This window comes from Odocoileus virginianus, chromosome 30 (genome assembly GCF_023699985.2).
Source record: "Odocoileus virginianus isolate 20LAN1187 ecotype Illinois chromosome 30, Ovbor_1.2, whole genome shotgun sequence".
In the NCBI taxonomy this organism is placed as follows: domain Eukaryota; kingdom Metazoa; phylum Chordata; class Mammalia; order Artiodactyla; family Cervidae; genus Odocoileus; species Odocoileus virginianus.
The window spans coordinates 3,369,271-3,396,718 of NC_069703.1; the positions used below are offsets into that span (position 1 = coordinate 3,369,271).

The 27,448-nt window shown below is 38.3% G+C and overlaps 1 pseudogene; it reads left to right on the top strand.

Annotated features, from left to right (window-relative positions):
• LOC139032128 (craniofacial development protein 2-like) lies at nt 1-27,232 on the top strand (annotated as a pseudogene).
• Nucleotides 27,233-27,448: the final 216 nt, after the last annotated feature.

Here is a 27,448-nt window from a genome sequence, read left to right on the forward strand (position 1 = left end):
ATGACCCTGAAAGATGAACGCCCCAGGTCGGTAGGTGCCCAATATGCTACTGGAAATCAGTGGAGAAATAACTCCAGAAAGAATGAAGAGACAGAGCCAAAGCAAAAACAATACCCAGTTGTGGATGTGACTGGTGATGGAAGCAAGGTCCGATGCTGTAAACAGCAATATTGCATCAGTTCAGTTCAGTTCACTTCAGTTCAGTTCAGTCTCTCAGTCATGTCCGACTCTTTGCGACCCCATGAATCGCAGCACTCCAGGCCTCCCTGTCCATCACCAACTCCTGGAGTTTACTCAAACTCATGCCCGTCAAGTCGGTGATGCCATCCAGCCATCTCATCTTCTGTCCTCCCGTTCTCCTCCTGCCCCCAATCCCTCCCAGCATCAGGGTCTTTTCCAATGAGTCAACTCGTTGCATGAGGTGGCCAAAGTATTGGAGTTTCAGCTTCAACATTAGTCCTTCCAATGTACACCCAGGACTTATCTCCTTCAGGATGGACTGGTTGGAGTCCAAGGGATTCTCAAGAGTTTTCTCCAACACCACAGTTCAAAAGCATTAATTTTTCGGCACTCAACTTTCTTCACAGTCCAACTCTCACATCTCTATGTGACCACTAGGAAAACCACAGCATTGAACAGATGGATCTTTGCAGGCAAAGTAATGTCTCTGTTTTTAATATGCTATCTAGGTTGGTCATAATTTTCCTTCCAAGAAATAAGCGTCCTTTAATTTCATGGCTGCAGTCACCATCTGCAGTGATTTTGGAGCCAAAAAAATAAAGTCTGACACTGTTTCCACTGTCTCCCCATCTATTTCCCATGAGGTGATGGGACCAGATGCCATGATCTCAGTTTTCTGAATGTTAAGCTTTAAGCCAACTTTTTCACTCTCCTCTTTCACTTTCATCAAGAGGCTTTTTAGTTCCTCTTCACTTTCTGCCATAAGGGTGGTGTCATCTGCATGTCTGAGGTTATTGATATTTCTCCCTGCAATCTTGATTCCAGCTTGTGCTTCATCTGGCCCAGCGTTTCTCATGATGTACTCTGCATATAAGTTAAATAAGTAAGGTGACAATATACAGCCTATTTGGAACCAGTCTGTTTTTCCATGTCCAGTTCTAACTGTTGCTTCCTGACCTGCATATAGGTTTCTCAAGAGGCAGGTCAGGTGGTCTGGTATTCCCATCTCTTTCAGAATTTTCCACAGTTTATTGTGATCCACATAGTCGAAGGCTTTGGCATAGTCAATAAAGAAGAATAGATGTTTTTCTGGAACTCTCTTTGCTTCTCCATCTTTGGCTGCAAAGAATATAATCAATCTGATTTTGGTGTTGACCATCTGGTGATGTCCATGTGTAGAGTCTTCTCTTGTGTTGTTGGAAGAGGGTGTTTGCTATGACCAGTGCGTTCTCTTGGCAAAACTTGATTACCCTTTGCCCTGTTTCATTCCATACTCCAAGGCCAAATTTGCCTGTTACTCCAGGTGTTTCTCGACTTCCTACTTTTGCATTCCAGTCCTCTGTAATGTAAAGGACAACTTTTTGGGGTGTTAGTTCTAAAAGATCATGTAGGTCTTCATAGAACCGTTCAACTTCGGCTTCTTCAGTGTTACTGGCTGGGGAATAGGTTTGGATTACCGTGATATTGAATGGTTTGCCTTGGAAACGAGCAGAGATCATTCTGTCGTTTTTGAGATTGCATCCAAGTACTGCATTTCAGACTCTTTGGTTGACTATGATGGCTACTCCATTTCTTTTAAGGGATTCCTGCCCACAGTAGTAGATATAATGTTCATCTGAGTTAAATTCACCCATTCCAGACCATTTTAGTTTGCTGATTCCTAGAATGTAGACATTCATTGGAACCTAGAATGTTAGGTCCATGAATCAAGGCAAATTGGAAGTGATCAAGCAGGAGATGGCAAGAATGAACATAGACATTTTAGGAATCAGACGTCTGATGGTTAAGTAGTCCCATGTCTTTGAGAATTTTTCAGAGTTTGTTGAAGTCCACACAAAGGCTTTGACATACTCAGTAAAGCAGAAGTAGATGTTTCTCCAAAACTCTCTTGCTTTTTTGATGATCCAGTGGATGTTCGCAATTTGATCTCTGGCTCCTCTGCCTTTTCTAAATCCAGCTTGAACATCTGGACGTTCTCAGTTCACATATTGTTGAAGCCGGGCTTGGGGAATTTTGAGCATTACTTTACTAGCGTGTGAGATGAGTGGATGTACCGGTTAATTGCTAACGTGGTATCGAGACAGAGAATTTTTTCACTTTATGGATAAATCTCTCTAGAAAAGTCCTATATATGCACAGAAGAGGTATTGTTATGATGACTCATTGATCTTCTTATCATTTACAATTTGAGAGGTCTAAATCTGGACATGTGATTGGACTTAAAACTTAGTTGTTGAGAGACTGGGAGTCCCTGAAATTGCAAAAGAATATATCGAGCGTGGCAGGATAGTGTTAATGCTAGATCTGTGGGAAGGGTTTCATATGCTTTGACATTTGGTAAATAAGGCAAATATGAGTCACTTCGATCAGCCAAGATATTCACAGTGTGTTTTTGACTCATCTGGCCTTATATTCTGAATCCTTTTAATGTTGTTGTTCAGTTGCTAAGTCTTGCTGACTCTTTGTGGCCCATGAGCTACATCATGTCAAGCTTCACTATCCTTCAGTATCTCCCTGAGTTTACTCAAACTCATGTACACTGAGTCAGTGATGCCATGTAACCATCTCATCCTCTGTTGCTCCCTTCTTCTCTTTTCCTAAATCTATCCCATCATCAGCGTCTTCTCCAATAAGTGGGTTCTTTGCATCAGCTAGCCAAAATATTGTAGCTTTAGCTCCAGCATCAGTCCTTCCAATGAATATTCAGGACTGATTTCCTAAAGGATTGACTGAGTTGATCTCCTTGCTGTCCAAGGGACTCAAATTCTTTGTTCAGTGCCACAGTTCAAAAGCATCAATTCTTTAGCACTCAGACTTCTTTATGGTCCAATTCACATCCATACATGACTACTAGAAAAACCATAGCTTTGACTAGACCAACCTTTGTTGGCAAGTAATGTCTCTGCTTTTTAATATGCTGTCTATGTTGGTCATAGCTTTTCTTCCAAGGAGCAAGTGTCTTTTAATTTCATGGCTGAAGTCACCATCTGCAGTGATTTTGGAGCCCAAGCAAATAAAGTCTTTCACTGTTTTCACTGTTTCCCCATCTGTTTGCCATGAAGTGATGGGACTGGATGCCATGATGTTAGTTTTTTCAATATTGAGTTTTAAGCCAGTTTTTTTCACTCTCCTTTTTCACTTTCATCAAGAAGCTCTTTAGTTCCTCTCCACTTTGTGCAATATTCCTTAAAGATTGTAATCCAAATTGTTTTTGCTATACAAGACTCCCAAATTACTGTAATTATAAAAATAATATAACTTATTTTAAGCATGTCATGTTATCTGTGTCATTTCAGATGAAATTCTCTTTTTATTGCTCTTAAGTGTTATGCTTAATGCATTTTTTAATTTTTTTTCATTTAATGAGTAATTAATAGTGATAAAGTTTCAGTTAATTCAATGTACTTCTGTCAAATAACTTCTATTTTGTTTAGTTCGTCTATAATAAATAGTCTGTCTTTTTTAGTAGATTTTCATATTTTCTACTCTTTTCAATGTCTATTAGTGGAATATAAAGAAATTACTAAGAATAATCAATTGTTATTTTCTTCTCCTGAGAATAATTAAAGTCCCAAATCATTTCCAAATAATTTCTTACTTTCAAAAAACCACTACAAAATGTATAAAGGATTTAAGGACAAAGGATCATACATAACATCTAAGTATTTTATTTTTTCCATACAACATGGAAAAAAGATACAGTAGGTAGAAATTAAATGCACTTGTTCTGAACCTCATAATTATTCTTTTATTATTTTTGGATATGTAGGGGAGAAAAACTTGCCACCTGCAAATATTTCTTTGGCATCAGGATTATTTTGAGCTGAAATCAAGACCCAAAGACTCAGGAAGGAACTTTGACCTGACCCCAAACTGCTAAAAGAATTTATATGACAGTCTGTTCCAAGAATAAAGCTATCATCAGAGATATTAGCAAAGAATAAGGAGTAGGTGTGCTAGAGGAAATGCTAGACAGGGCCTAGAGATCAGAGTCCACTATGTGTCTCAAAGTCTCTATAAGACGTAGCAAGCCTTTGTTTACCAAGCATTTGCTTTTCCATCTCCATGCAAATTGCCTTTTTTTCCCTTTGCAGTCCCAAACCACTACTGCCTTCCACAATATCCTCTTTTACTTTTAGCTGAAGACCGTATTTAAGGTGAGAGTTTCAGCCATTTCAGCAAGTTACTTGGGCTTCCCAGGTGGTGACAGTGGTAAAGAATCTGCTTGCCAGTGCAGGAGACACCCAGGCTCAATCCCTGGGTGGGGAAGATCTGCTGAAGTAGCAAATGGCAACCCACTCCAATATTCTTGCCTGGAGAAACCCATGAATAGAAGAGTGAGGAGCCTGATAGGCTACAGTTCACAGGGTGACAAAAAGTCAGACACGACTGAAGCATTAGCATGCATTCACAGCAAGTTAGTTTTTCTGGGACTTCCCTGGTAGCTCAGATGGTAAAGGATCTGCCTGCAATGCAGGAGACCCAGGTTCTGTTGCAGGAAGGGGGAACCCTTCCAGGGCGCAAAAGTGGGCTTTTGTCTAGCCCTTGAAAATGCATTATCTGAGGAGACACATGTGCTGACAAAACAAGAGATTTTATTGGGAAGGGGCACCCAGGCAGAAAGCAGAAGGGTAAGGGAACCGGGAGAACTGCTTGGGTTTTATGATGATGGGATTAGTTTCTGGGTTGTCTTTAGCCAGTCATTCTGACTCAAAGTACTTCCTGGTGGTGCATGCCTTGTTCAACCAAGATGTATACCAGCGAGGATTCTGGGAGATGGTTGGACATGTGGTATCACATTTTGACCTTTCCTGAACTCTTTCAGTTGGTTGTGGCTTATTAGTTCTGTGATCCTTACCAGGACCTCCTGTCTGAAAACAACCCATGCAAATGGTTACTATCGTATCTGGCCAGGGTGGGCAGTTTCAGTCAGCATGCTTGCCCTAATAGTTTGATCCTTGGGCTGGGAAGATCCCATAGATGTAGGAGCCTGGCGCGCTACAGTCCATGGGGTCACATACAATCGGAGTGACTAATACTAATACTCCCTATATATACATGTTATTAAATTTTAGTCTGATTTTCTCCTGTTAAAATGGGAATCTTAGTTCTTCTTCATGAGGTCAAAGAATTAACTTCACAAACATGCAAACACTCTACAGTAGCAAGCGAATAGAATAGGATTTATTAAAGGGAAGGAAAGTACAAAACTCTCAGCATAGACACTGAGAGGGGGTAAAAAGTCCCTCAAAAGGCAGAAATTACAACAGTTTTATCTTTACTAGTATTAATCTGTACATTTTTTGCTGCTTCTGTCCTTAAAATATGTCATTTTTAACCAATAAGTTTAAAGGTCAAGATGCTTAACCTTACATATTTGTGGCTTCTCTAGATCCTCAGATTAAGTTCCACCCTTTTTCACGTCCCCTGACTATTTTACAATGGACCCTGTAAGTAGGATTACCGGTTGTTTTTCCTCAGGCATATAGAACTGAAGTTAATTACTACTCTTCTGTGTAGCTGAGTACTGATTATCAGACTAAGGACACAATCCAAGAATTCAGGACAAAGGATATAGCTCCAGGCTAATGGACTGAGATGCTTATTGAAAATAAGACTGAGGTCCTATACTGACTGCCTATCAATTTCTACCTCACTGGTAACACCTCTCACATCAATTTAATTTTTAGTCAAGCCAGAAGACCCTAAAGGGACTTCCCTGGTGGCTCAGAGGTTAAAGCATCTGTCTGCAATGAAGGAGACCAGGGTTCGATCCCTGGGTCAGGAAGATCCCCTGGAGAAGGAAATGGCAACTAAAAGATCCTAGAAGTATAAAGAAAAAAAATTCTTTGCCCAACAGACATTAGGGAAAATGATTTCATTTTATAATGGCAGATAGGTGCACCATTACTTGAATTGTTTTTGAAAACAGGCAGAACTTTATCCCCAAAATTTAGTCTTTTGTTATCTATACTGATAAGCCCTGATACTTAATATATGTTATTAACTGATATATGATATTGATAATATATTATTTCATATTGTAGCACTAAATTCAACTAAAAAGTTTTAAAAGTGTTTGGCATGTTTTTTTTTAAAATTCTAACTAAAATGTATGTCTTATGGCTTACAATATTATCAACTATAAATTGGTGCTTGCCAAGGGCATTTGCCATTTGCCTCTATGGAAATTGAATCCTGTTCTGCTGCAGCTGTTGACCTTTGACCCTGAAGGGAGTTCAGGGTGGAGAAGGAGGCACTCTGTGCTCCAGGGAACTGGTGGAACAGGTCTTTAGATAGTCAGATGTTTTCAAGAACTGTTTTCATGATCCCAATCCTTGCATCTCCTCATATCTAGAAAAGCATTAAATCCCATTAGACTAGCAGAAAATCTCAAATAAGTGCTTGATTGCCTGAATTCCCCTCTCATCAAATCCTACATATTGACCTTCTCCCATTACTTCTCTAGAGCACTTTCTCAGTTTCTCTATCTGAAGAGCTGTCTCTTGGCCTACAGTCTTCATTTTGCCCCAAATAAATCTTAATTTGCAAATCTCATGTTGTGCAGCTTTCTAAAGTCAACAATGTCTTGAAATAAATAGTATATCTTCCTTCTACTGTGTATATAAAATGATGCATGAGATGACTCTAGGAGAGTGCTCTCATGAAAAGAAGACATGGGCTGGCTGTCTCTGCCTTGGAGCATATTATTAAGCAGAACTGCAGCTACAGACATGTGCAAAGGTTTGTAGATACCAAACTGAAGGACTTCATGACCTTGAACTACTCTGATGAATATAAAAATGATATATAAATACATACACATTTTGTTGTTCGGTTGCTAAGTCCTGTCTGACTCTTTGTGACCCCATGGACTGTAGCATACCAGGCTTCCCTGTCCTTCACTATTTCCCTGATTTTGCTCAAACTCATGTCCACTAAGTCCATGATGCCATTCAACCATCTCATCTTCTGTCATCCCCTTCTTCTCCTTCATCCTCTGTCATCCCCTTTTCCTCCTGCCCTCAATCTTTCCCAACATCAGAGTCTTTTCCACTGAGTTAGCTCTTCACATCACGTGGCCAAAGTAGTGGAGCTTCAGCTTCAGCATCAGCTCTTCAAATGAATATTCAGGGTTGACTTCCTTTAGGATTAACTGGTTTATATCAGTATAAGCATAGATACACACACAAGCACATGTACACATGTATAGAAACAAATGCACATACATAATATTTTAGTGAATAATTTAACAGACTTGCTCCTGTAACAAGAAATACCTTTAGTCCAGTACTCTCCTAGGCAATTCAACCATTAATTTGCTGGAAGAAAATCAGCTTCTGCTCTCAAACCATATATCTTTTTCAATTTCAAAATTTACCATTGCATCAAGTGAGATCTAAGTCTTGTTGGACCTATGGGTTCGTTCTGCACTGCGTGGTGCCATGTCAGAGAAGCAGAGATTACCTCATTCCAAAGACCTACTGATTCCTGACATTTCTGTCTGTTTCTCTACCAGAAGCTATAAATAGCAATTTCCTGTCTTTCATGCCCTATGGTGCTGCCATATGTTGTTATACACAGAGAAGGCTGAAACAATGATAGCCGCTCTATTGTTAGTCAACAGATAACTAGCAAAGATGAGGCCATAGCCGTAGTTACTGAGCAGAAACACAATAGATTTGTAGGACTGGTCTAGGCAGCTTTTTGCCGTGAAAGCAAAAGTGTTAGTTACTCAGTCAGGTCCCATTCTTTACAACTTCTTGGACTGTAGCCCACCAGTCCCTTCTGTCCATGGAATTCTCCAGGCAAGAATACTGGAGTGGGTAGCTACTCTCTTCTGCAGGGGATCTTCCCAACCAGGGATTGAATTCAGGTGTCCTGCATTGTAGGATTTTTACCATATGAGCCACCAGGTGGCGTTTTGTTATCTGTTCAGTTCAATTGTTCACTCATGTCTAACTCTTCACAACCCTGTGGACTGCAGCACGCTGGGCTTCCCTGAACACACAGAGCTTGCTCAAACTCATGTCCATTGAGTTGGTGATGCCATCCAACTATCTCATCCTCTGTCCTTCTCTTCTCCTGCCTTCAATCTTTCCTAGCATAAGGGTCTTTTCCAGCGAGTCAGTTCTTTGCATCAGGTGGCCAAATTATTGGAGTTTCAGCTTCAGCATCAGTCCTTCCAATGAATATTCAGGACTGATTTCCTTTAGGATTGACTGGTTGGATCTCCTTGCAGTCCAAAGGACTCTCAAGAGTCTTCAACACCACATTTCAACAGCATCAATTCTTCAGTGCTCAGATTTCTTTATAGTCCAACTCTCACATCCATACATGACTACTGGAAAAACCATAGCTTTGACTAGATGGACCTTTGTCGGCAAAGTAATGTCTCTGCTTTTTAATAAGCTGTCTAGGTTGCTTTTTGTTATAAATGCCATTTATTATTGTAAACTAACTTTTGGATTTGGGTAGTATAGCAGCATTGTTGCCATTTCAAACACCAAGTTCACTTTTTTTTTTTTTTTTATCTAAACCACAGACTTTTACAGAAAACCAGCTTTGAGTACCTATTTTCAGTTTGAAGTCAGCCTCAGCCATTTTATTCCTATTATAATAATAGTTTTAGCAATTAGAAACATAAGGAATACTAATCAATTAGATAAGGCGGACACTTGCTGGGTGATTTTGGAAAGGTTTTCAGACACATAAAAAGGAAAACACATAGGAAAATAGTCTTTTTCCTCAATGAATGTCATTGTATCAGCAAATGATGCCTAAATCTACAGCAGGAATTTTAATACTTTAAGAGGGGGTACAACAATCCTGTATATTGTCACCCTGTATATTTAATTCATAAACAGAGTACATTATACAAAATGCCAAGCTGGCTGAATCACAAGCTGGTATCAAGATAGCCAGGAGAAATATCAACAACCTCAGATATGCAGATGATACCACTTTACTGGTAGAATGTGAAGAGGAATTAAAGAACCTCTTGATGAGGGTGAAAGAGTAAAAGTGAAAAAGAGTGAGAGTGGAAAATCCTGGCTTAAAACTCAGCATTCAAAAAACTAAGGTCACTACATCTGGTCCCATCACATCAAGGCAAATAGAAGGGGAAAAAGTAGAAGCAGTGACTATTCCCCGGCCCGCCCGCCCCCCCCCCACCACCACCACCCTTGGGCTTTAAAATCACTGTGGACTGTGGCTGCAGCCATGAAGTTAAAAGACACTTACTCCTTGGAAGGAAAACTATGGCAAACATAGACAGTATATTAAAAGCAGAGATATCACGTTGTTGACAAAGGTCCATACAGTCAAAACTATGGTTTCTCCAGTAGTCTTGTATGAATGTGAGAGTTAAACTATAAACAAGGCTGAGCACTGAAGAATTGATGCTTTCACATTGTGGTGTTGGAGACAACTCTCGAGAGTCCCTTGGACTGCAAGGAGATCAAACCAGTCAATAACCAAGGAAATCAACCCTAAATATTCACTGGAAGGACTGGCGTTGAGGTTGAAACTCCAATACTTGGGCCACCTGATGTAAAGAGCCAACTCATTTGAAAAGACCCTGATGCTGGAAAAGATTGAAGGCAAATGGAAAAGAGAGCAGCAAAGGATGAGATGCTTAGATAATATAACTGACTTAATGGACATGAGTATGAGCAAACTCCAGGAAAAAGTGACGGACAGGGAAGCCTGTCATGCTGCAGTCCATGGGGCTGCAAAGAGTTGGACATAACTTAGTGACTGCGCATCAACATTAGGGAGTACCCTGAGGTCAAAGCTGATAATGGTAGGACAGAAAGATCCTAGATCAAGGATAAAATGGTTCAGTCATCAAATTAATCACCCTGTCTCTGGACTTCTTCTTAAAGAAGGTTAATAAAACATTTTTTTTTTTTTTAATGATGAAAGAGGTGGTAGGAAATTTTCTGTCGATTTGTTTTCTTACCTCTTACTTTTCTATGTCTAACTGGGATATAAAGAATTGAACTTGCTATTCAGATGCCCTGAAAGTTCATAAAGGGTATAAGCTAGTACAAATGCACAAATTAAGTATTTGAAACTCCACCTATAGGCTCTCATACCATCCATTGACTGTGACAGCTATCAGTCTTGTTACATATGCCCAATATTCATATGTAAAAGTTGAATATAATAAAACATTAAAACTGTTCTTAAAAATTTCAGGAGATTGCTTTTTGATAAAATGATCAAGGGACTTAATTTTCTTACACTTTTTGAATAATTAGAAATCAGAGAGAAATCACAGACAAGGCTGCATACCTATTTACCTCTTCCTCAAAACTCTAGTAAGATTAAAATGTGTGCTGCTGCCATTGATTTTTGATCCTTCCTGAATCCTTAGTAGAATAGACAACCCACTTTGTTTAGAAGTCTCACAATGGGTGGCAGTCAAATCTCATTTTATATTGTCTTTGTAAATTAATATAATAGGGTGAATACAGAATCTTCATAATTCTCACCATTTACCTCTTTGATATCTCTCCCACTGAAAAGGAAAACTTTCTATTTCTCTATTTGTTCATTTATTTACTGTGGCAAAAGGTCTCAAGCTTCTTTTGTATAAAAATCCCTTTTTTGGTGTGTTCAGTTAGAGTACACAGGATATAAGCTTATGGGGGCCAGGCCTCCCCAATATGCACCAGTTTGACTTAAGGGTTATTTCGAGCAGAACACAAGGCCAGACAGACTCAGGAAGAGCTTATAATCACTCTCACCACCACCCCTTAACTGCGGAAAAGAAATTTTTTAATAGACAGTGATCCCTAACCAGGAAGAGAGCTATTATCAAAGGTAACATTTTTTTACATCAGAAAGACTTCTCTTGACATGATCAGCATCTGTTTACCAAATATTTGCTTTTCACACCTTCCTTCCTGAGAAATGCCTTCCTTTCCTTTAAAGTTCCAGATCTCTAGGACACTCTCCTTAACTCAGAATGGCATCAATTGCCTAACTATGCAAAAGCCTCATATCTTTGGAGCTCTTGGATGTATGAAATTAAATATGCTCTCCCTTCTGTTAATCTGTCTTATGCCAATTTAATTACTATACTAGTCAAATAATCTAGAAGGGAAGAAGTGAATAGTCATCCTCCCTCACAAAGGTTTAGAATTTTTTTACATCTTTCTTTGAAATTCAGCTTTTTTGGAAAACCTGTTAATTAATTTCTATCTAAAACTCTATCTGAAAACTCATATCTACCTTCAAAATAGTTTCTTTCTATTGATTGACATTTAGCATTTTAAATTATCACCTTTGTTTCATTCTATCATCTAACTGCTTTTTATCTTGTTATATAGATAGAAACTCCTAGAAGTGTTTTTCACTTATTCAAGTTTAATTTCCAGTTGTTTTTTTTTTTTTTTTTGAGTCCTAGCTTTGATGTTCTACTTTTGTTCTTCACTTTTCTGTACTAATCAGTCTACTGTTTACTGCTTCAATCAAGGATTGCATTTACCAATCTACCAATCAAGTTTTCCATTTACATATAATTACTCTTTATCTTAAATGGATTTTTCTCCATAACTGCTTTCTCTATTTTTATGGATACAGCATCTTCTTATATCTTTTGGGGAATATAAAACAGAAATTTTCTATAATTGCTTCCTGTTTTCTTGCGTATGTCTGTTTGAGGAAAAAAAAGAGAGTAAAAGAGAATAAAATTAATTCTCTGAAATTTAAATATTTACCTAGGGTCTGCTATATTATTATTATCTTTAATTGTTCTTGTGTCCTTTTGCTGTTTGTGCTCATGTGCTCAGTCGTGTCTGACTCTTTGCAACTCCATGGACTATATAGCCCACCAGGCTCCTCTGTCCATGAGATTTCCCAAGCAAGAATCCTGGAATAGGTTGCTGTTTCCTACCCCATGGGATCTTTTCAACCCAGGGATCAAACCGGTGCCTTCTAAGGCTCTTAAATTGCAGGCAGAGTCTTTATCTTCTTTGTCATCAGGAAAGCCCTTTTGTTGTTTTCTCACTTGCAAAATAGTGCAGTATTTTGTTCTCTGAGGTAGCTAAAATGTGCTGGATTTACTTTAACAGTCTATTCAGCAAATACTAATGGAATACTTTCTGTGTGCCTGTAACTCTTCTAGACTCCATATATGACAGAGAAATAATTGGAAAGATTTTATCTCTTCAAGCTGACATCGGATAAAGCAGTGCTCTCCAATAGCTTTCTGCAATGATAGAAGTTGTTCACTATGGTATGCAATAGCCAGATTTAGATATTAAGGCAGAAAAGTATTGAATTTCTTCTTAATGTGAATACTATGACAAGGAAGAACACCTTCAATTTTATTTAAATTTATAGTTAATTTATGAATTTATAGTGCCTTCTGCCTATTTACAGGGCCATCCATATGTAGAGGATGAGCAATAGATAATAAATAAGAAAAAACAAAAAGGTATTTTTAGATAAGGAGCAGTTCTGAGAGCAAAATAAAGCAGTGAAAGAAGGATAGACAATGATTTGGATGGAACACACTGTCTTCAAATTGTATAATAAGAAAAGCTAGAAGTGAATTGACATCTGAATAATATGAGGGGCCACCTATGCAAAAATTTACTATGAAGATTTTTAAGCAGAACAAAGACCAAAAGTAGAGGTTCTGAGAGAGAAGCAACTAGATATATGTGTGTGTATATATATAGAGAGAAAGCTCTCTCTCTCTCTCTCTCTCTCTCTCTATATATATATATATATATATATATATATAAACACATATATTCTTACAAATATATAAAGTTCTTTCAAAATTTCTAGCACATATTTGTAGGAAAGCTATTCTAACAATTAGCTTTCATCATAACCATGTCTCAGTGTGCTTATTATAAATATACTTTATTTCTCAACTATGGAGCTTCATCTGAAATAAGTTTACTACATAATTGTACAAGTGTTTTATAAATCTCACCTGTTTATATAGGTGATCTTTCTTGAAATAATATCCAAATATGGGCCTTAGTTTTATTAGGTACTAATTTTTATAATTCTAAAAATAATTGCCTCATTTTTCCTAAGTGTATAATAATCTAGTCTTCTTTTCATTAAAATCTAGTTATATTGAAACAAAATTATATAATTTGGAGACATCTTTTGCAAGAAAATAAGAATTATTAACAAAATTGACTACATGAGTAAATATTTATTTAAAATAAAAAATCGACCCAAAATATACATTTTTACAAGGCTGAAAAAAACTTAATATCATCAAAACATAACATATATTAAACATTATTATAATTTATTACACCTGATATAAGCTTCAGTTCAGTTCAGTTGCTCAATCCTGTCTGATTCTTTGCAACCTCCTAGACTGTAGCACGCCAGGCTTCCCTGTCCATCACCAACTCCTGGAGCTGGCTCAAACTCACGTCCATCGAGGTGGTGATGCCATACAAACATCTCACCCTCTGTCGTCCCCTTCTCCTCCTGCCTTCAATCTTTCCCAGCATCAGGTCTTTCCAATGAGTCAGTTCTTTGCATCAGGTGCCCAAAGTATTGGAATTTCAGCTTCAGCATCAGTCCTTCCAATGAATATTCAGGACTGATTTCATTGAAGATTGACAGGTTTGGTCTCCTTGTAGTCCAAGTGATTCTCAAGGGTCTTCTCCAATACCACAGTTCAAAAGCATCAATTCTTTGGCACTCAGCTTCTCACATCCATACATGACTACTGGAAAAACCATAGCTTTGACCAGACAGACCTTTGGTGACAAAATAATATCTTTGTTTTTAATATGATGTCTAGGTTGGTCATAGCTTTTATTCCAAGGAGCAAATGCCTTTTAATTTCATGATTGCAGTCATCATCAGCAGTGATTTTGGAGCCCAGCAAAATAAAGTCAGTCACTGTTTCCACTGTCTCCACATTTATTTGTTGTGAAGTGATAGGACCAGATGCCATTATCTTAGTTTTCTGAATGTTGAGTTTTAAGCCAACTTTTTCACTCTCCTCTTTCATTTTTATGAAGAGGCTCTTTAGTTCTTCTTCACTCTCTGCTATAATGGTGGTGTCATCTGCATATCTGAGATTATTGATATTTCTCCCGGCAATCTTGATTCCAGCCTGTTCTCCATCTAGGCCAGCATTTCACAAGATATACTCTGCATCTTAAGTTACATAAGCAGGGTGGCAATATACAACTTTGAAGTACTCGTTTCCCAATTTGGAACTAGTCTGCTGTTCCATGTCCCGTACTAACTGTTGCTTCTTGTCCTGCATACAGATTTCTCGGGAGGCAGGTCAGGTAGTCTGGTATTCCCATTTCTTTAAGAATTTTCCACTGCTGTTTGTGACCCACACAGTCAAAGGAAAATCTTAGAGTACTTTTATCCTAAAATTATTTTTTGTAAGTGTTTTAGTTGCTTCTTCCTATGTCAAATATTTTTTTTTTAATTTCATTTTCTATTGAATGAAGAGAATATAACTCAGATGTTCTCCTCTAGCCTTACTTATTTTTATTTATTTATTTACATTAAAGGCAGTATAGAAAAAGCCAATAGCAACATGATTTGTTTCTGGCAAAGCTGTATTCTTAACTTATCCTTTCAGTTTTTACTCAGAATATGCTTTGTTTTGCACGGCCTACAAACCTCCTTTTGAAGCAACTCTACCAGCAGGACTGATTCCTTATCACTCACACTTCCCATGAGCTGGATGTGGAAGTGAGGGTGGTAGGTTAACAGGAAGCAGAGAGTTGGTTGTTGAGAGCCAGGCAAATATGGAAGTATTTTGAGCAACCTAACAGCCTTATTCATTGTCGAAAACAGTGACAAACCTCTGACACTTCTGTGGCAGTTCTGTTACCTCTTGGCATTTAGTGGAAGAGACTAGAAATAGCCTTGGGAGTAACCTCTGTCAAGTGAAGGGCTTCCCAGGAGACTCAGTGGTAAAGAATCTGTCTGCCAATGGAAGAGATGTGGGTTTGGGCTCTGGGTCAGGAAGATTCACTGGAGAAGGAAATGATAACCCACTTCAGTATTCATGTCTGGAAAAACCCTGGACAGAGGAGCCTGGTGGACTACAATCCATAGGGTCATCAAGAGCCAGACACAACTCAGCAACTAAATAACAACAACAAATATCAACTGAAGGTCCCAGCATTAACGTTTCATCAATTTAATGGTTTACATTTTTCTAGTCTTCAGTCTGTTCTTTATGTCCTGAAAAATGATTTGGATATTTCCTGGATTTTGCATTTTCATCATTTTTGTCTCCATATTTCTTATCCTCAAGAAATTAAAGGCAATATTTTTCAGAACTATTAAAGTTATTTTATTCTTGTAACCACAAGGAGTACAGAGTTAAATGCTGAATTTGTAGGCAATGATGATGTTTGAGTTTTGTTCAAAGTTAATTAATTTTTCTTGATTTATGGTAGCAAGAGTGGTAACAAGAATGACAAAATTAATAATTAGGGTTAGCAGAGAAAAGATGGGTGGGTCAATGAAAAACTAAGAGTCAAGAACAATTTCCTTGATTGATAGTATTACAATCTGTTGTTGACTCCCTGTAAAAGTAGATGGTGTAAAAAGCTAATGCTTTCTCCTGTGGGATTGCTGGAGAATGTTATCAAGAGGATGTGATCAACAGTTGACCAGCTAGCTAGACCTGGTGCAATGAGGCTCCTTACCCTCTCCCCTGTCCTTGGAATATACATTACACCCACTGTTCCCACAGCTGGAGCTCTTTCAAGGACACAACTTTGAGAAAGTGAAATGTTGTGGAGACCATCTGGACTAAATACATGAGTGAAACCTGTTAAAGCTTCCATATTAACTCAGGATTCTGACAGGTGGGTGTGGAGATCTATTTGTCTTGTGGCCACAAGATGAGACTCATATTAATATGTAAGTTCCCTTGCTTATTACATTTGCTGTCTACCGATCTGGAGTGATCCACCTCTTTCTTTGCTCTCTCCTTGACTTTTGTGTACTCAAGCTGGTTTCATATGTCGTCTGGGAAATCCTGGGGTTGGAAACAAACAAGGGTGAGCTTACAATTTTCTTAATGATTTCCCCACTGGTAAGTTGTCAACTACGGTGGACTTTGGGCTTTGATTTTCATCTGGTTGCCTAATTTAGACCATTAAAAAAAAAATCACTCAGTCCTGTCCGACTCTTTGCAACCCCGTGGACTGTCGCCTACCAGGCTCCTCCGTCCATGGGATTCTCCAGGCAAGAATACTGGAGTGGGTTACCATTTCCTTCTCCAGGGGATCTTCCCGACCCAGGGGTCGAACCCAGTTCTCTCACATTGGAGGTAGATGCTATAACCTCTGAGCCACCAGGGAAGCCACCAGTTCAGTTCAGTTTAGTCGCTCAGTCGTGTCTGATTCTTTGCGACCCCATGAATTGCAGCATGCTAGGCCTCCCTGTCCATCACAAACTCCCGTAGTTTACTCAAACTCATGCCCATCGAGTCGGTGATGCCATCCAGCCATCTCATCCTCTGTCGTCCCCTTCTCCTCCTGCCCCCAATCCTTCCCAGCATCAGGGTCTTTTCCAATGAGTCAACTCTTCACATCAGGTGGCCAAAGTATTGGAGTTTCAGCTTCAGTATCAGTCCGTCCAGTGAACACCCAGGACTCATCTCCTTCAGGATGGACTAGTTGGACTCCTTGCAGTCCAAGAGACTCTCAAGAGTCTTCTCCAACACCACAGTTCAAAAGCATCAATTTTTTGGCACTCAGCTTTCTTCACAGTCCAACTCTCACATCCATACATGACCACTGGAAAAATTGTGGCCTTGACTAGACTGACCTTTGTTGGCAAAGTAATGTCTCTGTTTTTAATATGCTATCTAGGTTGGTCATAACTTTCCTTCCAAGGAATAAGCGTCTTTTAATTTCATGGCTGCAGTCACCATCTGCAGTGATTTTGGAGTCCCAAAAAATAAATTCTGACACTGTTTCCACTGTCTCTCCATCTATTTCCCATGAGGTGATGGGACCAGATGCCATGATCTGAGTTTTCTGGATACCCACCTCCAATTCTATACACAGTACTGAATTTCAACTTCTTTCTGCTGATGTCACCTCTGAGTCTTGGATGGGATTCTTGAAAAAAAAAAGAAAAAAAGAAAGAAAAAATTCAGCCTGATCTCTATATGTGGGGTCTACTTCAAGTCCTCAGAAATGAAGCCACACATTCTTGGTCCATGACTTTATCCCACTAACAAGGCCACTTTAGTGATGCCTTTTCCTGAATACTTCTTAAATATAAATTTAATATTAGGCTTCTTTGTACCTAGATTTCATGGGCACTATATCAAATTTATTTCCAGTGTTATTGTAAAGTCAAATGCCACAGCATTCTCAGCTCTCATGACACTCTCCCACCTTTTCTATAAAAAGTTAGTTGTCTGCACCTTCAGCCTTTTCTGTTTTCCCATCACGGTGCAAGGTGATGGTCTAACAATCATTAGTAAAGTTGCTTGGTAGTTATTAAGGTCTTTTATATTCTGCTTAAATTTTTATCTATGCATTTTATCAATTATTAAGCTAGAATTATTTAGTATTGGAATACAAATATAAAATTATCTGTTTCTGCTTTCAGATTTGACAAATTTTGTGCCAGGTATTTAAAACTCTATTATTAAGTGCAAGAACAATTGGGATTATTATGTTCTCTGGAATTAAATCAGACAGATTAAATATCTCCTTTATAAATAAGAAATTAATTTATTATCTCTGGTAATGTTCTTTGGCCTAGTGACATGTGTCATAATATTCTACAATACCTTTCTTTTTTAAAAAAATAAATGTTTCTACAAAATAATTTTAGATTTACAGAAAAGTTACAAAGACAGTATAGATTCTAACACTACACTTTTGTTTCACTTTCTGCTAATGTTAAGATGTTATATCATTGTGGTACATTTGTCAAAACTGAGATTAAAACTAGTTCATTATTATTAAATAAACAACAAACTATTTTTTTAAAAAATTTCACCAATTTCACAAGTAATGTCACTTCTCTATTCCAACATCAAACACATGATATCACACTGCATTTGGTCATATTTCAATCTCCTCCTCAGATTTGTGGCAGTTTCTTGGTTTTTCTTTGTCTTCCATGATCTTTACTGTACTGAAGAGAGTTTGGTCTTTATTTAGTAAAAAATCTTTGCTTGTTTTTCTCTGATGATCTTTTTACTGTTTAGATGGGGATTATAGGTTTGGGGGAAGATGATCATAGAGGAAAAGTACCTTTTTCATCATGTAATATAAGTTCAATTCAGTTCAATTCAGTCAGTCGTGTCTGACTCTTTGTGACCCCATGAATCGCAGCCCGCCAAGCCTCCCTATCCATCACCAGCCCCTGGAGTCCACCCAAACCCATGTCTGTTGAGTTGGTGATGCCATCCAGCCAGCTCAACCTTTGTCGTCCCCTTCTCCTGCTCTCAATCTTTCCCAGCATCAGGGTCTTTTCAAATGAGTCAGCTCTTCACATCAGGTGGCCAAAGTGTTGGAATTTCAGCTTCAGCATCAGTCCTTCCAATGAACACCCAGGACTGATCTCCCTTAGGATGGACTGGTTGGACCTCCTTGCAGTCCAAGGGACTCTCAAGCGTCTTCTCCAATACCACACTTCAAAAGCATCAATTTCTTGAACTCAGCTTTCTTTATAGTCCAATGCTCACATCAATACATGACTATTGGAAAAACCATAGCCTTGACCAGATGGACCTTTGTTGCCAAAGTAATGTCTCTGTTTTTTAATATGCTGTCTAGATTGGTTATAACTTTCCTTCTAAGGAGTAAGCATCTTTTAACTTCATCATTGCAATCACCATCTGCAGTGACTTTGGAGTCCAGAAAAACAAAGTCAGCCACTGTTTCCACTGTTTCTCCATTTATTTGCCATGAAGTGATGGGACCAGATGCCATGATCTTAGTTTTCTGAATGTTGAGCTTTAAGCCAACTTTTTCACTCTCCCCTTTCACTTTCAACAGGCTGTTTAGTTCTTCTTCACTTTCTGCCATATGGGTGGTGTCGTCTGCATATCTATCTGAGGTTACTGATATTTCTCCAGGCAATCTTGATTCCAGCCTGTGCTTCATCCAGCCCAGCATTTCTCATGATGTACTCTACATATAATTTAATAAGCAAGATGACAATATACAGCCTTGGGTTACTCCTTTCCCGATTTGGATCTAGTCTGTTGTTTCATGTCCAGTTCTAACTGTTGCTTGTAGACCTGCGTGCAGATTTCTCAGGAGGCAGGTAAGGTGGTCTGGTATTCCCATCTCCTGAAGAATTTTTCAGAGTTTGTTGTGATCCACACAGTCAAAGGCTTTGGCATAGTCAATAAATCAGAAATAGATGTTTTTATGGAACTCTCTTCCTTTTTCAATGATCTAGCAGATGTTGGCAATTTGATCTCTGGTTCCTCTGCCTTTTCTAAATCCAGCTTGAACATCTGAAGGTTCATGGTTCACATACTGTTGAAGACTGACTTTGAAAATTTTGAGCATTACTTTACTGGCATGTGAGATGAGTGTAATTGTTTGGTAGTTTGAGCATTCTTTGACATTGCCTTTTTGTTTTCATTATATCTGTAATGTCTTTTGAGATTTCTTTTTCATTTAAAAGTACACCTTTTGAATATGTGGGGGATTTTCTGGGATAATTATTCATGATTGTTTCACAGTTTAATCCCATTGTTATCAGAAAGAATGCCATGCATGATTTCAATCCTTTGATATATATTGAGTCTTATTTTACAGTCCAGAATATCGTTCAACTTTTTGGTAGTTTATAAGTTTTAGTCAACTGAAGTATACTACAAAAATCCTAAAGATCAATTAGGTTAAATTGGTTTTTACTGTTCTTGAAGTATTTCATATTAGCTGATTTTTTATTTACTTCTTCTACCAAATACTAAGAAAGGAGTGTTTATAACTTTAACTACACTTGTGGCTTTATCTATGTTTTCCTTTCAGTTCCATCAGGTTTTTGTTCATGTATTTTGAGGTCTGTTATTACACTCATACACATTTAGGATTGTTCTTGATAAATTAGCCCTCTTTTCATTGTGTAATTTACTTCTACATTCCTATTAATCCATGTTCTAAAGGTCAGTTTCTCTAATATTAACATATCAACTCCAGCCATTGTTATATTAAGGTTTAATTTAGAAATTTTTATGTTTTAATTCATCTTTGTTATAAAGTGTCAACTTTTTTGCAGACAATATAGTTGGATATTGCATTTTTAACCTACCAGATGATCTATAGCTTTACATTTGCTTGTTTATACAAATATAATGCAATTAGAGTAATTGTTGTACTGTTAGGTTTAGATTTACATTCTTGCTATTTGTTTTACACTTGTCTGTGTAACATTTTTTTCCTCTTTTTCTTTTCCCTTGATTTTTTTTAAAATTAGTTGATTTTTAAAGATGATTAATTTCATCACCAACATTGACTTTTTAGTTTCCTTTTAAACATTTGATCTAGTTTTATAATACACATCTATAACTTTACTGTCTCCCAACAACTTCATATACTGTATTGGAAGTTCAGAATATACTTAGATTCTCACCTGTAAGTATTGTGCATTTTTATTATAGATATGTTATTTGACTGTGTGGATAGCAATAAACTGTGGAAAATTCTGAAACAATTAGGAATACCAGACCACCTGACCTGCCTCTTGAGAAATCGGTGTGCAAGTCAGGAAGCAACAGTTAGAAATGGATATGGAACAACAGACTGGTTCCAAATAGGAAAAGGAGTACGTCAAGGCTGTACATTACCACCCTGCTTATTTAACTTATATGCAGAGTACATCATGAGAAATGCTGGGCTGAATGAAGCACAAGCTGGAATCAAGATTTCTGGGAGAAATATCAATAACCTCAGATATGCAGATGACACCACCCTTATGGCAGAGAGCGAAGAAAAACAAAAGAGCCTCTTGATGAAAGTGAAAGAGGAGAGTGAAAAAGTTGGCTTAAAGCTCAACACTCAGAAAACTAAGACCATGGCATCCAGTCCCATCACATCATGGCAAATAGATGGGGAAACAGAGTTTATTTTTTTGGGGCTCCACAATCACTGCAGATGGTGACTGCAGCCATGAAATTAAAAGACACTTGCTCTTTGGAAGAAAAGCTATGACCAACCTAACCAGCATATTAAAAAGCAGAGACAGACATTACTTGGCCAACAAAGGTCCGTCTTGTCAAGGCTATGGTTTTTCCATTACTCACATATGAATGTGAGAATTGGACTATAAAGAAACCTGAGGACCGAAGAATTGATGCTTTGAACTGTAGTGTTGGAGAAGACTCTTGAGGGTCCCTTGGACTGCAAGGAGATCCAACCAGTCCATCCTAAAGGAGATGAGTCCTGAGTGTTCATAGGAAGGACTGATGTTGAAGCTGAAATTCCAATACTTTGGCCACCTGATGTGAAGAACTGACTCATTTGAAAAGACTCTGATGCTGGGATAGATTGAAGGCAGGAGGAGAAGGGGATGACAGAGGATGAGATGGTTGGATGGTTTCACCAACTCAATGGAGATGAGTTTGAGCAAATTCTGGGAGCTGGTGATGGACTGGGAGACCTGGAGTGCTGTTGTCCATGAGTATTTGAGAGTCAGACATGACTGAGTGACTGAACTGCACTGAACTGAACAAACCACATATTTTACTATCTTTTCACTTATTCTTTAAAGATAATTAAATTTAAAATATATTTATTATATTTACCCATGTATTTTCTATTTTGGAGCTTTTTTATTTCCTTGACATTTAAAAATATTTTTTAAATTATATTTTATCTCTATTTGTTCAGCCATTTGACTATGACCACCTGGATATAATTTCCTTTATTTTTCTTTGTTTAGATTTAATTGACTTTCTTGGGTCTGTAGACTATAGATTTCAACATATTGGAAAATTTCTATTTTTTTTTAGTAATTTGCTAATTTTTCCTCTCCCTTTTTCTCTTTCTAATAATCTAATTACATGTATAATTTCCTCATTGATATGCCATTCCTAATGGAAGCCATGTTTATTTGTATTGTTATCTTCTTGCTATGCTTTGTTTTGTATAAATCCTGCTGCTAACTCTCCAGGTTCACTAGTCCTTTTTATCTGCAATGTTTACTCTTCTTTTAATGTCATATAATATATTTTTCCCAGGTATTATGTCTCCAAATTATATATATATATATATATATATATATATATATATATTCCTGTATATTTTTGAATCTATTTATATAGAGATTTAACTTGTCTGCTCATTTCATCATCCTCACCATTTATAAATTATTGCTATTAATTGCTAATATGCTTATTCCTGATTATCAGTTATACTCCTGCTTCTTTGCACATTTACAATTTCAGTTCTAGATACTGTAATCTCACATTCTTGGCTACAGACATTTGTTATATCCCTCCCTGTGACTCAGATGGTAAAGAATCTGCCTGCAGTGCAGGAGATCCAGATTCTGAGATTGAGTGACTAACATTCTCTTTCAAGGAAATGGAAACCCCCTCCAATATTCTTGCCTGGAGAATCCCATGGACAGAGAAGTCTGGCTAGCTACAGTCCATGGGGTTGCCAAGAGTCAGACATGACTGAACAACTTTCACTTTTCATTTTTAGAGTATTGAGTTTGATTCTAGTACATAGTTGCAGCTACTTACAGATTTGTCCCCTTTGAGGTTTGCCTTTAAAGTTTCTTATTGTTTTAATAGTAGCTTCAGAGCATCTTTTAGCCCATATCCAATTTAGCTTTGTTCTAAAAGCATATTCTGAAGAAGCCTACCCACTGCCCCTTAACTTTCAAGATATCTACACATTAGGAACACAGATTATTCCCAGGCTTGTTTGATCTCTGATAATTTTTCCTCCTACTATTTTTCCTGATTATTTGTCCATCTTTGAGGGTTTCTCCTTGCACTTATTCACATGAATACTCAACCAATATCTTCACCAAACCCTCTTGAAGAATTTTATCCCCTTTCCACTGTATTAAGTTCAGTTCAGTTCAGTCGCTCAGTGGTGCCCAACTCCTTGTGACCCCATGAACCACAGCATGCCAGGCCTCCCTATCCATCACCAGCTCCTGGAGTTTACCCAAACTCATGTCCATTGAGTTGGTGATGCCATCTAACCATCTACTCCTCTGTTGTCCCCTTCTTCTCCTGCCCTCAATCTTTCCCAACATCAGGGTATTTTCAAATGAGTCAGCTCGTCACATCAGGTGGCCAAAGTATTGGAGTTTCAGCTTCAACATCAGTCCTTCCAATGAACACCCAGGACTGATTTCCTTTAGGATGGATAGGTTGAATTTTCTTTCAGTCCAAAATCTTCTTTCAGGACTCTCAAGAGTCTTCTCCAACACCACAGTTCAAAAGTATCAATTCCTCTGTGCTCAGCTTTCTTTATAGTACAACTCTCACATCCATACATGACTACTGGAAAAACCATAGCCTTGAGTAGACAGACCTTTGTTGACAAAGTAATATCTCTGCTTTTTAATATGCTGTCTAGGTTGGTCATAACTTTCCTTCCAAGGAGTAAGCATCTTTTAATTTCATCTTTGCAATCACCATCTGCAGTGATTTTGGAGCTCAGAAAAATAAAGCCTGACACTGTTTCCACTGTTTCCCCATCTATTTGCTATGAAATGATGGGACTGGATGCCATGATCATAATTTTCTGAATGTTGAGCTTTAAGCCAATTTTTTCACTCTCCTCTTTCGTTTTCATCAAGAGGCTTTTAGTTCTTCTTCACTTTCTGCCATAAAGGTAGTGTCATCTGCATATCTGAGATTATTGATATTTCTCCCGGAAATCTTGATTCCAGCTTGTGCTTCATCCAGCCCAGCATTTCTCATGATGTACTCTGCATATAAGTTAAATAAGTAGGGTGACAATATATACAGCCTTGATGTACACCTTTTCCTTTTTTCTATTTCTAAAATATTTCCTATTTTTCTATTTGGAACCAGTCTGTTGTTCCATGTCCAGTTCTAACTGTTGCTTCCTGACTTGCATACAGGTTTCTCAAGAGGCAGGTCAGGTGGTCTGGTATTCCCATCTCTTTCAGATTTTCCACTGTTTATTCCACATTCAAAGGCTTTGGCATAGTCAATAACACAGAAATAAATGTTTTTCTGCCCTTTTTCACAGTTTTTCACAGCTTTCCCATTCTGTAGCACAGTCCTTTTGTTACTTTGCCATGAAAAACTCAGCATCCCTCAATTCTGATCTTCTCCTCAACCCAGATAAGACTCCAGGACGGTGTTTCAGTTTCCCTTATCTGCTTGTGGCTTGGAAACCACCTTCAGGGTATAGCCAAACAAGAGTAGTGCCTGTTTTATTTATTTATTTTTCTCAAGTCCCCCACTGTTTTACTGTCTTTTGTCTATATTTGGCAAATCTTTGCTTTATACATTTTATCCAGTTTGCTATTTGTTTATGGGAGGGGCACTAATTATTATAGTAATGATTCATAGTACAAGCAGAATTTATATCCAGTTCATTAATTTCTATTTATTAACTGGATTTATTTAGTGGTCTATTTAGAAATAAAGAATAGCTTTTTAAAATAACAAATTCATCTAACCAGCCAAACAGGCAAAACAACACAAAACAAAACCTTACAAAAATATTTTGATAAAATTAAATATTGTGTCATATTGTACCAAAGAGTGTTTCATCACTTTAATTTATATTAAGTAAATATTTTTAGTTAACACCTTTTCACTTTAATTTGCTTAAAGCATATTAACCATAATAAATGAATAGCAGAGCCCATGTAGACAGTTTCCTTAATACTTTATTTAGTCTGCTTATATTCTCTCAAAGTTATTTTTGCATACAAGAACATAAGGGGAATTGAAAATATATATATTTCTAGAAGTTGTCTTAGTCTTATTTATATTTATTTCTGGCTGGCATATAACAACTTAATTTAGAAATGGAAGATTTTGAAAATCAGTAATATCCACTGATACTGACATTTTTATTTGTGGCTTGTGTGGATGTGGCCTTTAATACATCCATGGTGTTGATGAGGAATTGTATTTTTCCACATGCTTGCTACATATTTAAAGACATTCACTTTCTTTCTAAACAATAATTTGTCCTGGTCTTAGCCCGTTCAACTTGCTGCTGCTGCTAAGTCGCTTCAGTCATGTCCGACTGTGTACAACCCCATAGACGGCAGCTCACCAGGCTCCTCCATCCCTGGAATTCTCCAGGCAAGAACACTGGAGTGGGTTGCCATTTCCTTCTCCAATGCATGAAAGTGAAAAGTGAAAGTGAAGTCATTCAGTCGTGTTTGACTCTTAGCGACCCCATGGACTGCTGGCTACCAGGCTCTTCTGTCCATGGAATTTTCCAGTTCAACTTGCTAAAGTACCATAAACTCTGTGCCTAGTTGCTTCAGTTGTGTCCAACTCTTTGCGACACTACGGACTCTAGCTCTATGGGCTCCTCTGTCCATGGGATTTTCCAGGCAAGAATATTAAAGTGGATTGCCATGCCATCCTCCAGGGGATCTTCCCAACCCAGGGAGCTAACCCAAGTCGTTAGTGTCCTGTATTTGCAGGTGGGTACTTTACCACTTGGAGGTGGGGTAGCTCCTCTCGGGCGGGGCCCCTGACCTCCGGGGTGGGGTTAGGAGCTGATGCTGCGCGGGCACAGGAGGGCTGAGAGGATCTACTCCATGTTCAAGGTCAGGAGGGGCGGCTGTGAGAAGATACCCCTCGTCCAAGGTAAGGAGCAGCAGCTGCGCTTTGCTGGAACAGCCGTGAAGAGATACCCCACATCCAAGGTAAGAGAAACCCAAGTAAGACGTAGGTGTTGTGAGAGGGCATCAGAGGGCAGACAGACTAAAACCATAATCACGGAAAAATATCCAATCTGATTACAGGACCAGTCTTGTCTAACTCAATGAAACTAAACAATGCTGTGTGAGGCCACCCAAGACGGTCAGGTCGTGGTGGAGAGGTCTGACAAAATGTGGTCCACTGAAGAAGGGAATGGCAAACCACTTCAGTATTCTTGCCTTGAGAACCCCATGAGCAGTATGAGAAGGCAAAATGATAGGATACCGAAAGAGGAACTCTCCAGGTGGGTACGTGCCAAATATGCTACTGGAGATCAGTGGAGAAATAACTCCAGAAAGAATGAAGGCATGGAGCCAATCAAAAACAATACCCAGCTGTGGATGGGACTGGTGATAGAAGCGAGGTCTGATGCTGTAAAGAGCAATATTGCATAAGAACCTGGAATGTTAGGTCCATGAATCAAGGCAAATTGGAAGTGGTCAAACAGGAGATAGCAAGAGTGAATGTTGACATTCTAGGAATCAGCAAGCTAAAATGGACAGGAATGGGTGAATTTAACTCCAATGACCATTATATCAACTACTGTGGGCAGGAATCCTTAGAAGAAATGGAGTAGCCATCATAGTCAACAAAAGAGTCTGAAATGCAGTACTTGGATGCAATCTCAAAAACGACAGAATGATCTCTGCTCATTTCCAAGGCAAACCATTCACTATCATGGTAATCCAAGCCTATGCCCCAACCAGTAATGCTGAAGAAGCAGAAGTTGAACGGTTCTATGAAGACCTGCAAGACCTTTTAGAACTAACACCCAAAATAGTTGTCCTTTTCATTATAGGGGACTGGAATGCAAAAGTAGGAAGTCAAGAAACACCTGGAGTAACAGGCAAATTTGGCCTTGGAGTATGGAATGAAACAGGGCAAAGGGTAATCGAGTTTTGCCAAGAGAACGCACTGGTCATAGCAAACACCCTCTTCCAACAACACAAGAGAAGACTCTACACATGGACATCACCAGATGGTCAACATCGAAATCAGATTGATTACATTCTTTGCAGCGAAAGATGGAGAAGCTCTATACAGTCAGCAAAAACAAGACCGGAAGCTGACTGTGGCTCAGATCATGAACTCCTTATTGCCAAATTCAGACTGAAACTGAAGAAAGTAGAGATAACCACTAGACCATTCAGGTATGACCTAAATCATATCCCTTATGACTATACACTGGAAGTGAGAAATAGATTTAAGGGATTAGATATGATAGAGAGAGAGCCTGATGAACTATGAATGGAGGTTCATGACATTGTACAGGAGACAGGGATCAAGACCATCCCCATGAAAAAGAAATGCAAAAAGGCAAAATGGTTGTCTGAGGAGGCCTTACAAATAGCTGTGAAATGA